This window comes from Mastigoproctus giganteus, chromosome 6 (genome assembly GCF_048544385.1).
Source record: "Mastigoproctus giganteus isolate SK-2022 chromosome 6, ASM4854438v1, whole genome shotgun sequence".
NCBI classification, from domain to species: Eukaryota; Metazoa; Arthropoda; class Arachnida; order Uropygi; family Thelyphonidae; genus Mastigoproctus; species Mastigoproctus giganteus.
In genome coordinates, this window is record NC_143580.1 from 200,821,596 (window position 1) to 200,840,483 (window position 18,888).

Below are 18,888 nucleotides of genomic sequence, written 5' to 3' on the forward strand. Positions count from 1 at the left end.
CAAGTACAGATGGAATGGAGTGGCTGTGTTAGTTGGATCACTTTTATTATAATCATGTTAATGTTGGGATACACAACTGACATGATTTTATTTAAAACAATATAATTAATGCAGCAGAACCGTAGACTGGACGTTTTCACATTAGGGCCTTGCAAAAATCACTGGTCCTAGATAATTCTTATTTGTCTATGGCAGCGGTACTCAATATTTTATGCCAAAGGGCGGCACTGAGGATTTTCTGAGACTTTGCAAGTCGGGTAAGGAAAGGGTGGCTTATAGTAATAATGGTTTGCTTTGTAAGAACTAATGAAGAGATGATGTCTTTGTCAAAAAAATAAGTAAATTTCAACAATTAAGCTTAATTTGAACGTATTTTTTAACATTTATTTTTAATTATGATATGAATTAAAGAAAAAGTCACTTTGACTATTTAAATTTTTAGGAATAAACTTGAAGTGCATGCAGCTGTGCCATATTTATATCAAACAGTTGGGGTGCATACTTAAAGCTGAACAGAGCTTCAGTCTTGAGGATGACATGCAAAATTGTAGGTTCGTATTTTGCCTCAAAGATGTCTAATTTGTCTAGCAATAATTGCAAAGTTTTTTGAAACTGTTTAAAGCCTTGTCGAGGCCGGACCTGGCCCGAACTTTATCACTTCTGGTCTTGGCCATATTTTGCCTCAAAGATGTCTAATTTGACTAGCAATATGGAGAGTTCTTTGAAATTGGTTAAAGCCTTTTGGAGGCCGGACCTGGCCCGAACTTAGCATTAGTAGAGATATATGATGCAAGAAAGCAAGCTTATACAGCATCAGCAAAAAAAACCCTTCCCATTTATCCCATCCATTCGCTCCAAATGTTTGTCTAGTTCTGCCTTGATTAACCTGTCAACTTCTACAACAGCAGATGGAAGTTTGTTCCAGCAATCAACCACACGCTGGCTAAAGGCAGACCTCCGCACATCTATTCTACAACTGTCTTTCCTCAGGATTTGAATTTATGTCCCCTCAGGCGATTAATCTGGGCAAGAGGCAGAATCCCATCAGCATGGAGTTTGCTCAAATCATTCAAGGCCTTATACACCTCAATCAGTTCACTTCGCAGGTGCCCAGTCACCAGACACTAATTTGCAAATCGTAAAACTTTCTTCGTAGAGCAACCCTTTGTTCCTTTCACTAATCTTGTTGCCCTTCTGTGTACTCGTTCCAGCAGCTGTACATCCTTCCTAAAACGAGGCCTCCAGTCCTATATAAAGTACTCAAGGTGTGGCCTGACCATTGTCTTACACAAGGGGATAATCACCTCCTGATCCCTGCTAGAAAAATTCCTGTATATTATTGACACAACACCATGAGTTACTCTTGCAGACTGCCTGCATTGCTCAGAAAACTTCATATCTGACTGCACTATTACCCCAGGTCCTTTTCTTTCTCTAGCACCTTGAGTGTAGTACAACAGAGTTCATATGTTAATCTGGGGTTACTGCTACCCGTATGCAGTACCTTATATTTGTCAATGTTAAACTTCAGAAAATTGAAGACTTATATATGTCAATGTTAAACTTCAGAAAATTGAAGACTTATATTTGTCAATGTTAAACTTTGATCACTTCTAGGGCCTTGTTCTAACGTGTGGGCGATGTTTATGATTGCTGATTTTCAAAACAATGTATTTCGCGCTAGCACTGTGTCCTGACCTATGTGGAGAAGATCTGGGTTCGAGATGGCTAAATGAAAACTTTTTCTCCCTATTGGCCAAGTTTGTCTATCGCTCACTGTGTTTATCCGGAATCTCGGATTTTTCATTAGAAAATAAGAAAATCAACCACAGCACACAAGCAATTACAGTCACAATGCACTGATGCTTTGTAGCCTCCGTTATCTTTTCTTAAAACCAAACAACTTTGATATTGTGTGGCCAGGGTTTTAATTTCATCGAAATGGGAGAAATTTGGAACTTTTTCACGCCTGTTTCTGGTAATCGGTCTCGGGAAAGATTTGCACAGTTTGTCTTACGTGAACCTTTTTTTTTTATTTTATCTAACTGAACTGCAAATAGATATTATACTTATACTACACTCAGTTTACAGACACATACACTGGTGCTTCGTAGTATCAGGTGAATTTCACAAAAATGAATAACAACAGCGTCACATAGTCACTCCTTTAGTAGTGACATTTTGACTAATATTTTGTATAATAACATCTGCATTATAGTTATTGTGGGCCTAACAATTATGAACGCCCTTATCAATTCTTGTCTCGGTTGGTTGGTTGTAGGTTTAAGCAAATCAGCAACTTAGGCCATATTGCCCCATCTATAATATGTATGAAAATTACATGTGTTCTGTGGTCGATTTGCTATTTGCTGGATAAAAAATCGATCCGAGTTTTCGGAAGAAAAAGCCATGCCAGCCTCGCCCGAGACGGACTAACTCAACCACATTTTGAAATAGGCCCATAAAAATTCCTCTCTTTATTGATGGGATTCGAACTCAGGTCTCTTCCACCCAGTGTGGAGAAAACGGTGATTGTACAAACTATGCTATGGACGAGGGTATTCCTGCTTCAGTAGATCGTAAGAAGGACAGCTCCATGTGCGAAGCAGGTGCAATGCACTCAGACTCCGCACTAAATAGGATCCCAATTCAAACAAAAGGGTCTCCCTCAATTAGGGCAAGAAGGCTGCCTGGGCCAAGTGAATAGCGCGAGGGTATACGTGCTTTGAGTGACCATAGTTCACTATTTCTTGTATTCCCTCTATCTTGTAAACTCCTCTGACTGTATGGTCGTATACTCTGGGACGACCACAGAGTATGAATAGAAAATTTATTTTATTTATTAATAATTCTTAATTTGCCACCGATGGCTCCTGAATTTTAGGATATCGGTACTGTTCGTTTGTAAGATTTATTCGTGTAGGCTGTATTAATGACATTCAATACCATTCTAATTGCTCTTGGGAAACTAACCTTTAGCAAGTAAATATTCTCGTTACCCTTCGTCATGGTGTTTATAGGCATCCATTATAGTGTTTCATTGCATCTGGCAAATATTTCTGTGTATTGTGAAAATCATATAATGAGACTTCTTTCCTAATATGATGTTAAATACAGCCGGATTTTGGATTGCAAATATTCCATTTTTTTATCATTGGAATCGTAAGTGCAACTTCTGATGTTTACCTTTTATATGTCCTTATGCTTCTTTAATACGATAACAGCAAGCCGTATGCTACCCGTATGCAGTATTGGAATCTTGGAATCATATGTAATATGATTCCAAGTTTTCAATCAAGGATTATGGTGGTAGTTTTGTGTTCTTTTCTTATTCTCCTATTAGTTGTTTAATTTTGGGTGCTTCTATCGATTGTTTGTCTGTTTATTTATAATCTTGTTAACCTCTAAATTATTACCAAAAGCAGGACTTGTTCAAATGTCTTTTTTTGTTGGTTTAAAAGTATGTTTAAGGGTACATATTCGGTAACCAAAAATATGAACTTCTCGCGCTTCAGTCGAAAGTTGCAACGGATGGTGAAGGTGATACTAACCATTAGCTGGTGATATGTTTACTTTTATTTACAGTTTAAAGCCGACTTTGTATGTGTTTTTATAAGTGTTTGCAATATTGATATAGATGCAGTTACACTTATTGTAATGTCGATGTAGTACAGCAGTACAAAAAATTACACCAAAATTATCATTAGTGGTCAACCTTACTAAAGGGTAAAATTATTTTGACCAGTGGTACGTTTACCCCTTGGAGTGCTCGAAGTCGTTTCAAGGGGTGTTCTAGAAATATGAAATTGACTTGACACCCTTGGTGTGCGGCGGTGAAGAGATTGTTACGCATGATAACACCTAACATTTATTAACCATTGAGAAATAAAGATTATCTCACTAAATTTGTGTGTTTGGATCAATCGTTTTTCGTCGTGGATATTGTCTAGAAAATGTATTTGAGATAACACAAATTTCATAGAGAAAATGGTATATAAAACGGAGACGGTTCTATGAGGTGACGATGGCCCCATGCGAGTTGGGGAGTGACGGCTGATTTGGTATGGTTTGAGAGCGCACTGCCGGACCAAGGGATTTTCGCGCCCGAGCAGAAAGATTTTTCAGCTCCCCCCCCGACCCACTTTATTAAGGATATGTATATTTATTTCACGATTTGTAAAATTTGGCACCCTTTAAAGACTGGCGCCCTGGGCAAGAGCCCTGCTATCCCTTGTCTTAATCCGGCACTGTGAGAGCGTGGGAATTGTTCGAAAAAGTGGCTTGGGGGGAAAGAGTTATAGTTTCACACAGGAACAGACAGTGGCGTGGACAGGATTTTTTTTGTCAGCAGGTACATTCACAAAAAAAAAAAAAAAAAAAGCTCCAATTGTCTAATGCTAAAAAGTGCCACAATATCAGATTTCAGTGTCAGAGGGTACGGTGTACCTGCTGACCCTACTCTGGCTACGCCACTGGGAGGAGATGTGTATTTTTTGATATTTGCAAAGTTGTATGGCGGCTCTTTGTGTTATATGTATATTTTATAAATGTTAGTTAAAAATTTGACATAAATTCAACAAAATTTGAGTTTAATTTTCAGTTACTGTCAATCACACATCATCATCATCATCATCATTATTATATCACTACCCCCCCCCCCCAGAGAAGTATATTTTGAGAAACGATATGGTTAGGGAAGGACGATGATTTGATTTGATTTGATTTTGGTTTTTTATGGCGCAAGGGCGACAAAGGTCATGATGCACTAAGTCCAGGAAGGACGATACGTGGTTGTTTTTCATTAAGGTTATTATTATTTAATGCCACTCTTACACCATGTGAAATTTATAATATAGTTTATTAGGCTGTTTGCCTCTTGCACCATATGCCTGTACTAAGTCTAACGAGTTAACTGTTTGAGTTTCTAACGCATGTATTTTTGTTTGTTTAGTCCTAACTTTAAATACTCAAGGGGTGTGCCAGGGTAATAAGCTATAGATTACTTAGTTTCAACTGTGTCTACAGTAATATCGCAAGTGTTGTCAATAAAATAGCAGACTTTGAACTCCTGATTAGGACAATTAATTTTGATATAATAAGACTAACAGAAACGTGGTGCCATCCAGAAATTGGCAATGGCGAGTTACACTATGGTATGTATAATGTATTTAGGGAAGATAGGAGGGTTGAGGTGGTCGTGCTTCTTATCAAAAGCAAATTGAGCACAAAAAGAGCTTTTACTAAGTCTAAAGTTGTCTGCTATCATAGAATCTGTGCAGTGACGTTAGTTGAAAGCAAAGGCACAATGACAGTGGGAATAATCTAGACCAGAAGATTGTGAAGAATATGACGAGAGTCTTTACATGCAGATAGAATGGGCAAGCAAGCATGAATGTTATATTATGGGTGACTTCAATCTGCCCCAAATTGATTGGAATAAGTGAGAGGGGAAACTAACCATGAGGAAAAACTTTTTAAAATAAACTAGATGATTATTATTTGTACCTGGGGTGTTTCTGTAGCCAGGAGCAGCAGCACGTAGCACACACTTCCTGATTAGACCAGAGTTTGAGCCCGTGACCACCAAATATGGAGGATGCGAAAGGTCAGGAATGACACCGCATATCTCCAGCCCAGATAAAGGGTGAGAGTTGGCGTCAGGAAGGGCATCCAGCTGTAAAAATTTCATGTCAAAACAGTAAAAATGCTGACCTCATATATATAATGGGAAAAAGGTGAGGGAAAAAAAAAAATATATTATTTGTACCTGCATGTTAAACTACTAGGGATGAGAATGTTCTTGACCTCATCATTACATGAATAAGATGATATCACAGGGCTTAAAGTACAGGAACCATTATCAGGAAGTGATCATGCAATAATCAGTTGGAAGATGAATAAAGTTGTTGCAGTAGGTAAAGGCATGGGTTTTAACTTCAGAAGAGGGGACTCGTACAGTTTAAGATGCTATATGATATCTGTGAATTGGGCGAATTGTCGAGGGACAGCGAATACATTTGAATTATGGTATACTTTTAAAGCAAAATCACTTAAAGGTATGTATGCATACATACCTTTAAGGAAATATTGCATGAGGAGGATGCTGAAATGAATGACTGAAAAAGCTGGCCGGTCAAATAGAGCAGAAAAAGTTAGTGGTTACAGAGCGATCAAAAGTACTGAAGCCTACAACAGGTAAAGGTTGATCTGTAATAGTACCACAAATATGGTCAGGAGGCCAAGGCTACATATGAGCTACATATGCCAAGGCTCAAAACTTCAGTTTAACATTGACAAATGCAAACAACTGCATATGGGTAGCAGTAACTCATGAGGGCTTGTCAGAATTTCTGTATAATGATATACAGGAATTTTGCTAGCAAGGATAAGTAGGTGATTATCCTCTTGCAATGGTCAGGCCACACCTTGAGTGCCGACTGGGCTAGCCGGGTGGGCAAAGTGCCTGCCTAGCAACCCAAAGGTTGCGGGTTCAAATCCCGCCTCGGGCTTGGATCAAAGTACTGCAAAAACCTTGGGAGGTGCATTATGGCCACCGAAGCCGATGCGCTGATAACTACCAAAAAAAAAAAAACCACCTTGAGTATTGTGTACAAGTCTGGAAGCTTCATTTTAGGAAGGATACAGAGTTGCTAGAACGAGTACAGAGAAGAGGGGAACAAAGGGGTGCTCTTACGAAGAAAGGCTTAAGTTCTGCAAATTGCAGCGTCTGGAGACTAGGCACCTGCTAGGTGATGTGATTGAGGTGCATAAGGCCTTGAATGGATTGAGCAGGCTCAATGCTGATGGGATGTTTCCTCTTGCTCAGGTTGTTATTATTATTATTATTATTATTATTATAATTAGCCATATGGTGCAAGGAAGCCTGAGGCTTTTGCTACACCAGCCAAAAAAAAAAAATCTGAGTTACCCCTGAGAGAGAGAGAGATGGGGGGGGTCAGAAATAGAAGGGAATCACCAAGAAAGAGAAGAATGATAACATCCAGCTCAGGACCCTGGGTGTGCCAAGCCCATACTCACCAGATGTGAGCCCCTGGGGGTATAAACCTGAAGGGGCATAAAATTTAAGTCACCACTGAAATTGAGGAAAGACAGTTGTCAAATAAATGTGTGGAATGCCTTTAGCTAGCTGGTTGTTGATTGCTGGAACAAACTTCTATCTGTCATTGTGGAAGTTGATAACTTAAATAAATTCAACAAAGTGGACAAACTTTTAGAGCTAATGGATGGGTGAAATGGGAAGTTTTTTTTTTTTGGTGATGCTGTATAAGCTTGCTTTCTTGCATCATATGCCTCTACTAATGATAATGCTAATTACTATAGTTTAAAGTGATGTTTCGGGTATCTTACTGATACCCATCATCAGACCATGCTGTTGGGAAAATAGAAAGTTTTTTTTTTTTTACATATTTTAGAATATTCTTCTTTGTCTTCGCCTTTTCCCACGTTATATAGGGTCAGCACTCAATGTTCCCAATTCACACTTTACATCCTCTTCTTCTCCTCTAGTTAGATTAACTTCTTAACGGAACATATCTATTGGTTTTGGCATAGTTTTTACGACCCGATGCCCTTCCTGACTTCAACCCTCACCATTTATCCAGGCTTGGGATTTAAGCTGCCGATCTACTAAACCTGCCGCAGCCATATAAATGGAGTAGCTCTTATTCAGTGATGAAGCTTCCTCGTGATGTCACAATTTAATAATTTTACGCAATTTATGCCGAATTTCTAGTCACCACTGAACAAGCAGGTGGCACTGCTGTAGTTCTTTTATCTTCTGGAAACATCCAAATGGCTGACTCGGTAGAATTACTGTGACCTTGAAAATACCAATAATGTATAACTCAGCAACACGTGAGTATTTTTAAATACAATTTGGTATCCTGAAAACTTCTACATCAAAGCTATCAGGTAGCACAACTATTCTACTAAGAATTCCCAGTGACTGATTATAGTTCCTTAAAAATTCAATGACCTTGAAATTTCCTATGTCCGAACATAATAATGATAGCTATTTTAAAAAAGTTCACAGTCCCAAAAATAAAACCACCTTTAGGTCCCAAATCTTAACCTATCACTCACCCACACTTATTTTTTCTAAAATATAACTTCTTTTGGAGCAACACTCCCGAAAACCTTCTTTATTAATTAATTTTAATAGGCACTAATTTAGCTATACATGGCGCTGGTGACACCAGCGCCATGTATGCTAGAATTTTAGAATATTACAGTTACAATTACCAATACTACAATTACAGTTACCAAATTTTTAAAATTCCAATTACCAATATTACAGTTACATTTATAACTATTAATATTATAATTACAACTTGCAAATAACTGTTCTAAAGTATTAAGTTTTGCATTGCTGTTATAATATTAAACAGGAAATCTAAGGTAAATACAAAAAGATTAAATTCTTATCTGCTGATAGATTCCAGGTCACTCAAAGGCTCCCACTACACAAGAGCCTGGGATCCAGGATAAAAACTTGGCACTATCCTATTGGCTAATGGGATTAATCACCTATAAATTAACTGTTGCCAGCGCCTCTTGCTTGTATGCACATCAGGTTTCTGGGAGCATCAGCAAGAGGAGTCTGTCAGCAAGTAAGAATTTAATCTCTTTGTATTTAACTTAGATTTCCTGTTTTCTATTATAGCAGCAATTCAAACTTAAACTTTAGAATCATAATTTGCAAATTATAATTGTAATATTGATAGTTGTAAATGTAATTGTAAAAATTTGGTAATTGTTGTATTGGTAATTGTAACTGTAATATTCTAAAATATTCAAAATTTGTAACCTTTTCTATTTTCTGTTTCCCCAACAGCATGGTATGATGATGGTTATCAGTAGGATACCTGAAACATCACTTTAATGTATAGTAATGTAAGCGAACAGCCTTATAAACTATATTATTAATTTCACATGGTATGAGAGTGGTATTAATAAAATAATAACTTTAATACTTCAAGAAAATTGTAAGGGATACGTCAATAAAAAAGGGGTGAACAGCACTGCCCTTGACCAATGGTATTCACAAGCTGAAAATTCCAAGAGTGTCTGAAAATTCCGAGAGTATTGGGGATGCTTGAAGCATTTTCAGGAGCACACTGGTGTACAGAATTGGCTTTCTTGGAAAATTATGAATAAATTTTAATATCTACTAGGGGCTTCTCCCCCTGCTCGCTGCACTCGCCTATTTTGATAAAATAAAATATGTACAGAAACTTTCGACACAGTCTGTGTCTCTTCCTTTGTATGAATTCATAAATACATTACGTATGGAAATCAAGCATATTACCACATGGTCATGTTAGATAAACATAGTGTGTGACCACACTTAAATAGAAGCTTGTTTTATCACAAAAACAAGCTTCTGTTACATATTTTAGTATATGTTGCATATTACCACGTAATCCATATCCCTCTTCTCCCATTGCCTGAATAAATATAATTAGGAGGAAAATTATTTTAATGTATAGAAAGATATGGTAAATTTATTTGTATTAATCATGTTTGTGTTTATTCATCAGTGTCATTGGTATTATAAATGGGTATTATTTTGAAAATGTACTTAGTGGAGGCAAATTTCACTGAAAAATAACAGGTGATGGTACAATAATTTTTGAGAAAGTTGTAAGAGCCAACAAAAATGGTTGAATATTGCTGCTTTAGACTAACAGTAGTTTTGTTCTTTTTTAGCCCATTGCAGAAATTTGTGAGAGCTACAATAACTGAATAGCATTGCTAAAGGCATATGATGCAAGAAAGCAAGCTTATATAGCATCAACCAACAAAAAAAAAAAAAAAACCCTTCTCATTTCACCTATTCACTCACTACAAATGTGTCTCTAGTTCTGCCTTGAATCAATTTAAGCTATCAACTTCTACGACAGATGGAAGTTTGTTCCAGCAATCAACCACCTGCTGGGTAAAGGCAAACTTTCGCACATCTATCCTACAACTGTCTTTCCTCAATTTGAGTTTGTGCCCTCTCAGGCAATTATTCTGAGCAAGAGGAAGAATCCTGTCAGCATTGAGCATGCTCAAACCATTCAAGGCCTTATGTACCTCAGTCAGATCACCTCACAGGTGCCTAGTCTCTAGACACTGTAAATTACAAAACTTAAGCCTTTCTTCGTAAAAGCAACCCTTTGTTCCATTCACTAATCTTGTTTTCCTTCTCTGTACTTGTTCTAGCAGTTCTACATCCTTAAAATGAGGCCTCCAGACCTGTATACAATACTCAAGGTGTGGCCTGACCATTGCCTTATACAAGAGGATAATCAAGTCTTTATCCCTGCTAGAAAAATTCCTGTATATCATTGACAGAATAACCCCATGACCTGCTCTTGCAGCCTGTCTGCATTGCTCAGAAAACTTCATATGCAGTACTTTACATTAGTCGATGTTAAACTTCAGTTGCTACCTCTCAGCCTATCAGCTGAACTTTTCTAGACCCTGTTGCAGCAGCATACTGTCATTAGTGTCATTAACAATCCTGCCGACCTTCGTATCATCTGCAAACTAAGACATTAAACCTGATATACCATCATCAATATCATATATATATATATATATATATGATATATATATATATATATATATATATATACACACATATATATATATATATATATATATATACATACAGAAAATAACAATGAACCCAACACTGAACCCTGGGAGACTCCACAAAGAGCGGTGTTCATTGATTACCACTCTATCTTCTCCCACTCAAACATCACTTTATCCATAGCAGCAATTTGCCTCTAATGCCACACTGCTCCAATTTGTGCAGCAGTCTTCCATGTGCAACAGTATCAAAAGCCTTTCTAAGATCCCAATATATGAAATCAAAATTATTCTTTGCATCCAGTTTCTTTGTGACCACATCATAGTATCCAATCAAATTGGTCAGACAAGACGACCCCTTGACAAATCCATGCTGTGTCCAAGCTATAACTGAAATCTTGTCTGGATGATTCGGCAGTGCTTCTTTAACCGTTGCCTCCATTAATTTCCCTGGAACAGAAGTTAAACTAACAGATCTGTAATTACTTGTGTTGCCCTTTGATCCTCCTTTGTGAATTGGTCACATTTGCACATTTCCAGTCCATGGGTACCTCCCCCGAATCCAAGGAAGCTCTCATAATTATGGCTAAGGGTTTGCTTACTTTATTTGCTGCCTCCTTTAATATAACTGAATAGATTCCATCCACCCCAGCTGCCTTTCTTATGTTTATTTTCAAGAATTTCTTCTTCACTTTACTCTCAGTTATTACAAGATTATCTAGCTTACTACCAGAGTTTAATACACCTCTCGCATTCCCCTCCCTGAATAACTCCTCATATGTGACTGTAGATGCAAAATACTCATTTAGTTTATTAGCTACTTGAGCAGGATCATCAACAGTTGAACCATCGATATCAAGTGGACTAATCTGATTCATCCCCTTCCTTCCAAAGTTTACATAAGTAAAGAACTCTTTGCTGTTTTTCTTTGCATCCCTTGCCAAAAATTTCTCATAATCTGCGTTCGCCTGCCTAACCTCCTTTGTAACTTTGTTACAGATCAACTTCTGTCTATCATAAGCTTCTGTGTCACGTGTTAATTTGTGTGTATCCCATGCATTTTTCTTCTCTGCCACATGTCTTATTAGTTCATCTGACATCCATTTAGGCTTAAACCTTGAACAATATTTCTTAATTGGTATGAAAAGCCTAGTAGCTTTCAAGATTAATTCTTTAAATGCTTCCCATTTTGAATTTGCTCTTGGTAACATCATCAGTTGGTCCCACCATATAGAATTTAAATACTGTCTCAGACACCCATAGTCACTTTTATGAAAGTGAAAACCCTTCTATTTACCCTTGGTGGATGGTAGTTACCTCTTTTGAGTAAATCCCACTTCAGCACACTGTGATCAATCACTGCCACCTAGTGGTTCCTTTATCTGCAGATTCTTAATGCATGAAGAATCACTACGGATAATCAAATCAAGAGTATTACTTCCTCTAGTTTCCTCCCGAACATGCTGTAGAAAACCATCATCCAATAAATCCACGAAAGTCTTGCTAATGTGTGAGTAACCAATTCACAAATTCCAGTAAAGATATCTGGGAAATGAAAATCCCCCTTTATAAGCACTCTGATTTACTGGCCCACTCTATTTCTCTGTACAGTTATTTATTATACTCATCAGAGTCATTAGGCCTATTACACTCCTGAATTTTGCTTTCCCAGTGCTTATGTCACACCAAACTGACTCGACACTGCACTGTCCAGCAATGTCGACTGGCTGTACTTCCTTGGATTTTGTGTTTCTTAACTAATAGCATAACCCCTCTTACCTTCTTATCCTGTCCCTCTTACCTTCTTATCCTGTCTATCTTCCTGTACACATTGTACTCCCCAAATTCCATTTCTGCTTCCTTATATCTGTGTGACACCACATCTCTGATATCCCAACAGTATCTGCCTTTGATGTTTTGACTAACACCTCAAATTCATCATATTTATTTACCCAACTCCTAGCATTTGTGTACACGCCAGTATACATGCATCTGTTTCTATTCTTAGCTATCCTAACACAGCCCATGTATTTACTTGTTCCGAAATGACTCCCAGCAATCCCTGAAATCCACTATATATATATATATATATATATATATCCAATATTTTAAATTTTTAGAATTAAATAAATGAAAAATAAAACAGAAGCCAGTAGTATGGCAAAAACTGTAGAGCGAAAATTAACATAAAAATAACTCAAAATAAAACAAACGAACGGAAAAATAACAAACGAACGGAAAAAACGAACGGTAAGACATAAACAGTAGCCAAAAATCCCTTATGTAATTTTGCACTTTAAATCCAATTAATAAAACCGATATAAATGTAAAATAATGCCAATTACATAATAATTTAGCGACCCCCCCCCCCCCCCCCCGAGAGGTACCAGAGAGGTGAAATATCACCAAAAAGGGTAAAGGAACTATTAAAAGATAATAAAATCAAATAGACTGACCGTTATGCCCCATATCGACAGAGAACCACGAGGCCAATAATGGTCATGGAATCGCTGCATTTTAATCGCTATACAAATCGTCGCAAAGGCGAAAAGATCGAAGTACCAATCCACCCTTTCCCCTCCGATCGATCCACCAATGCAGAGGATTTGCACGGCGGTGGTCCTTATGCAGCGAAAAATAAATTATAGAACAGACAGCACTCTAAAGGCTTATGTTTTATTTTTTATTTATTTAATTCTAAAAATTTAAAATATTGGATATATCTTGGCTTCATATGGTTGCTGCCTCTAATGAAAGCTCAATATTTATTTATTTATTTTATTATTTTTGAATTAGGAAGGACTTCCTAATTCATTTCACAAATATACGTGGTCTCAATTCTAATCTCAACGATGTCCATTTCCACTTGCAGTCTGCCAAACCCCCATGTACTTTTTCTGACAGAATCTCAGTTATCGGTTAATTCAACTACTGCTCATCTCAGATGCCCAAATTATTCCTGTATGATTCTTTTTTCCCTCAAAGGTGGTACTTGTGCATATGTCCGTTCTGATATTCCCTGTCAGAGACTTGGCAATTTGGAATCTCCTCTCTTTGATCTTCTCTGGCTTAAAATCTCTCTACCTCATTGTGTCAAATTCATCTGTTGTCTCTATCGTTCTCCCAACTCCAATAATCACTTGGAGCTCTTTGACTTCCTCTCTTTGCAACTTGACTTTCTCCAGTCCAACTTTCCTAACAGTGAGGTAATTTTCCTTGGTGATTTTAATGTTCACAACTCCAGCTGGCTTCCGTTTTCTAGTCACACCGACCCAACAGGTCGAGATGCTGAGGCTTTTGCAATTACTAATGACCTAGCAGAGATTGTTCATTTACCTACAAGAATACCGGACAATCCTAATCATACAGCCAATACGCTTGATCTTTTTCTCACAAACAACCCTTCTAAGTACACGGTCGAAGTGATAGGTTCTTTAGGCACTTCAGATCACAACTTGGTGATTGTCTCTTCTCCAATGGAACCTTTATCTCATGGCTATTCCCAACCTCGTGTTGTTTGGCATTACAAGAATGCAAAATGGGATGACCTGCGAGACTTCTTTTCTTCTTTTCCTTGGTCGGATTACTGTTTCAAAACTTCTGATGTCAACGTTTGCTCAGATCGTGTCAGTGAAATTATTCTTGCAGGAATGGAATCCTTTATCCCACACTCCACTTTAAAATCTCGTCCTTTATCTAAACCTTGGTTTTCCAATAAATGTGCAGGCGCCTCCGTAGCCAGGTGGACAGGAGCAACAGTGCGCAGCACACGCTTCTTGATTAGACCGGGGTTCGAGCCCGTGACCACCAAATACGGAGGATGGGGAAAGGTCATGGAATGACCACCGCATATCCCCAGAGCAATATGGCCTTAGTTGCTAATGCTCCTAAAAAAAAAACAAATAACAGACTGATAAATGTGCTAAGGCTGTTCAAGAGAAGAATGTTGCATATCGTAATTGGCTTGTTTCTAATTCTTCAGTTTCATTTTCTGCCTACACCAAAGCTCGCAACAATTGTAAAGCCGTTATTAATCAGTCCAAACTAGAGTTTGAACAGGCTAAGAGTAGAAAACTTGCTTCTTGCCCTAATGGTAACCGAGAATTCTGTTCTCTTGCCAAAGCTATTGGCCGCAACTTTTGCCCATCTCTGCCCCCACCTCTGTCCAAACCAGATGGTTCTGTTGTCACTTCAGTCAAGGGTAAAGCTGACCTGTTAGCATCCCATTTTTCTTCCAGCTCATGTATTAATGATCTTGGTAAAACACCTCCCACCATTCCCAATACGCTCCATTCAATGCCTCCTGTGGTCTTCCGTCAAAAGGATATCAGAAGGATTTTGATGAATCTTGATGCTAAGAAAGCTCCAGGTCCTGATGGTATTTCTCTACTTGTTCTCAAAACCTGTGCTCCCGAACTTACTCTTATTCTTTGCTGCCTTTTTTCACTTTCTTATTCCAAAGGTGTTTTTCCTTCTGCTTGGAAATTTGCTCATATCCAGCCAGTTCCTAAAAAGGGTGACAAATCCCTCCCATCCAATTATCGTCCCATTGCAATTACTTCTACTCTTTCTAAAGTAATGGAGAAATTAATTAACCGCCAACTCTTAAACTACCTTGAAACCTTCCGTCTGATCAACGATCGCCAGTATGGATTCCGTCAGTGTCGATCCACTGGTGATATTCTGGCTTATGTTACCCATTTATGGACTAATTCAATGGAAAGGTTCGGTGAAACACAAGTAGTTGCTCTTGACGTCTCAAAGGCTTTTGATCGTGTTTGGCATAAAGGTCTTCTAAACAAGCTTCCATCTTATGGTTAGCCAACTGTTTTTAGTAATTGGTTATCCAGTCTTCTGTCTGATCGCTCACTGAGGGTGATGGTAGATGGTTCTCTGTCTTCTAACTTCTCCTCTAATGCCAGTGTCCCCCAAGGTTCAGTTCTTTCCCCCACTCTTTTCCTCTTGTATATTAATGACGTTCTTCCATTGACTGGAAATCCTATCCATAGTTTTGCCGATGATAGCACATTGCATTCAACTTTCGATTTTGAGAAACCTTGTTCTGCTCAATCAGCTTCAACTTCTTGAAAATCTGCTACCAATTCCTTAAATGCCGATCTTCAGGTAATTCTCTAGTGGGGCAAAGACAACTTAGTTGATTTCAACCCTTCTAAAACTCAGTCTTGTCTTATATCTCGCAAAAAGGATTCTTCTGCTCCTATGCTTATCTTTAGTGACACTCAAATTTCTAGGCAAAATTATATATCTCTTTTGGGGATTACCCTGACTTCTAATCTCTCTTGGCACAAGCACATTACAAATATTGCTTCCTCTGCATTTAAAAAACTTAGTTTTCTCTTTCGCTCTCGGCGTTACTTTTCTTCCAAACAGGAAGAAACTTCCTAATTCATTCAGAAGAGGGCAGTTAGGTTAATTAATGATTCATCTCTAACAGAGTCTCTCCACTTGCTTTCTCATAGATGCACTGTTTCTGCTGCATGCCTCTTCTACAGATACTTCCATGGGCACTGTTCTTCTGAATTGGCTTCTTTAATTCCCGCTCTCTCTTTCAAAACAGTCCGAACACGTGCCGCCACCAGCCAACATCCATTTACTGTCCTACTTCAAACCCACAGAACCAACTTTTCATCTTCCTCGTTTATTCATTCAACTGCCGTTTTCTGGAACAACCTTCCTTCATACGTATTTCCTGAAAATTGCAATCTACAGAAGTTCAAGTCCAATGTCAACAAACATCTACTTTCGTCTTCTCAACCTCCAACCCAAGCACGGTACTAAGTACTATAGGTTCTAATACCTCTTGTGTTTGTGGTTCACATAAAAAAAAAAAAAAAAAAAAAAAAAATTATATTTTAACTTTTGTCATTATTTAAATATATATATATATATATATACTGTGTATATATATATATATATATCGGGGATTTCAGGGTGTTTCAAAAATATTGGCACAAACGTTTAGGGGAGGTAGGTAACATCTAAAGGAATGTGAATCGCATAGGAACCCATGACCGGAAACGTCACTGTAAGTCTGTACATGGCGCTGTACTTACATTCATCAGTTCGCGAGAGGGAAAATTTCTGGTTTACTCATTCAAGCAGTAGTCGCCGCACGAAGAGCATGCATCGATATACGAACTGTGAGTTGGCAGACATGCACCTAGTGTATGGATTAGCAGAGGGCCCACACGATGTGCGTCCCCATGCGGCACAACATCGCTTCGCAATAAATGTGTGGGTAGGTATGGTCAGTGACTGTTTAGTCTGCCCATACCTGTTACCATCCCGCATGAACTCTGCTAAATATCGGATCTTTATTGAACAAGTTCTACCAGGGTTACTTGACGATGTTCCAGCAAATGTGAGATGCAACTTTTGGTTTCAACATGACTGGGCACCTGCCCATTATGGAAGGAGTGTTCGTGACCATTTGAACAGGCGTTTTGGGCGTCGATGGATTGGCCGTGGCGGACCCGTTGCCTGGCCCCCACGCTCACCTGGTTTATCGAGCCTTGATTTCTTTCTGTGGGGGACCCTCAAAACTAACGTGTACGAATCGCCTGTGGAGACGGAAATGGATCTCATGGCGAGACTCGTCTGCGCTGCTGCTGCTGCTACTCTTAAAGAAACTCCAGGTGTGTTTGACCGTGTCTGCCAATCCATGCTGCGTCAGTGTCATGCATGCATTGCGTCTCATGGTGGAATCTTCGAGCATCTGTTGTAACATCATGAAATGCACCCATCTCATACTCCATTGTTAATATTATGTCAAATAAATGTTTGCCACTAATTACTGTCTTGTGTCATTTCTGCTTCTTGTGCCTCTGCTACTATTTTCCCGTGACGTTTCTGGTTATGGGTTCCTATGCGATTCACATTCCTTTAGATGTTACCTACCTCCTCTAAACGTTTGTACCAATATTTTTGAGACACCCTGTATATATATATATATATATATATATATATATATATATATATATATATATATATATATATATATATATAATTATATTATCACATATTGGACAACCCTGCTGTGCAGACCGGGCTAGCTGGGTGGGTAAAGTGCCTGCCTTGCAACCCAAAGGTCACAGGTTTGAATCCCGCCTTGGGCTTGGATCAGAGTAGTGCAGAAACCTTGGGAGGTGCATTATGGCCACAGAAGCTGAGGCGCCAACAACTAACAAAAAAAAAAAAAAAAAAAACCAACCCTGGTGTCTCTTCAAATGTCATCCACCAAAATTGCATGACAATAGTATAGTATCCTCTGGTTCTAACATAAAGTACATGCCACGGCAAAATACAATTAATTAAAGAAGGGAGTGAATAAATTTAGAGACATCCAAGGTAAAATATATATGTAAAAATAAGAGAGGGTATATAAAAAGCCAGCATGTAATTTACAGTTTACACAACAGAGGAATGAAACAAAATATATCAAACGAAATTATATAGATAGCTGAGAAACTGAATTAAAAGAAAGAACTATTAATGTTGGATAGAGTCCAGAGTTGCAAGCAGCCATTGGTGGGAATAGTAGTAAGAAGCATGTGGTGGTAATAACAGTAAGTAGCACCTAGTAGATACTACCATCTCATTTGTGAGAATCGTAATAATATTACATTTTCGAAATATTTGAGCATACCTATATACATTCTGCAAATTGCAGTTTCTGAAGACTAGGCACATGCAAGGTGATCTGATTAAGGTGTATAAGGCCTTGAATGGTTCGAGCAAGTGCAATGTTTCTGGGATTCTTCCTCTTGCTCAGATTATGCACCTGAGGGGCATAAATTCAAATAGAGGAAAGTCAGTTGTAGAATAGATGTGTGGAAATTTGCCTTTAGCCAGCAAGTGGTTGATTGCTGGAACAAACTTCCATTTGTCGTTGTGGAAATTAATAGCTTAAATAAATTCAAGGAAGAACTGGGCAAACTTGGAGCAAATGGGTGGGTGAAATGGGGAGTTTTTTTTTTTTTTTTTGCTGATGCTATATAAGCTTGCTTTCTTGCATTATATGCTTCTACTAATGCTAATATCTTTCCTTTTTTGTATTATTTTTTTCTTTTCTTTTCTCCTGTCAGCAGCTATTATTTATCTATACACAATATTTTTTTTTTTTTTTTAATGAAAACCCCAAACACGAAAGGTATCAAAACCTATAGTACTAAGTACCGTGCATGGGTTGGAGGAGAAGTATGGGGGGGGGGATGCCGGAAACTTTGCTATAGAGACTAAACATGGGTTTCACCACTTCAAGCCTCC

The 18,888-nt window shown here is 38.2% G+C and overlaps 1 protein-coding gene across 1 annotated transcript in view; it reads left to right on the forward strand.

Annotated features, from left to right (window-relative positions):
* The first annotated feature begins 2,930 nt into the window (after nucleotides 1-2,930).
* Nucleotides 2,931-18,888, forward strand: part of LOC150084876 (uncharacterized) — a 74,167-nt gene continuing 58,209 nt past the window's right edge. The window contains exon 1 of the mRNA XM_090376674.1: nucleotides 2,931-3,162. The gene's annotated coding sequence lies outside the window, so the exon portion shown is untranslated. The remainder of the gene's footprint in view (nucleotides 3,163-18,888) is intronic.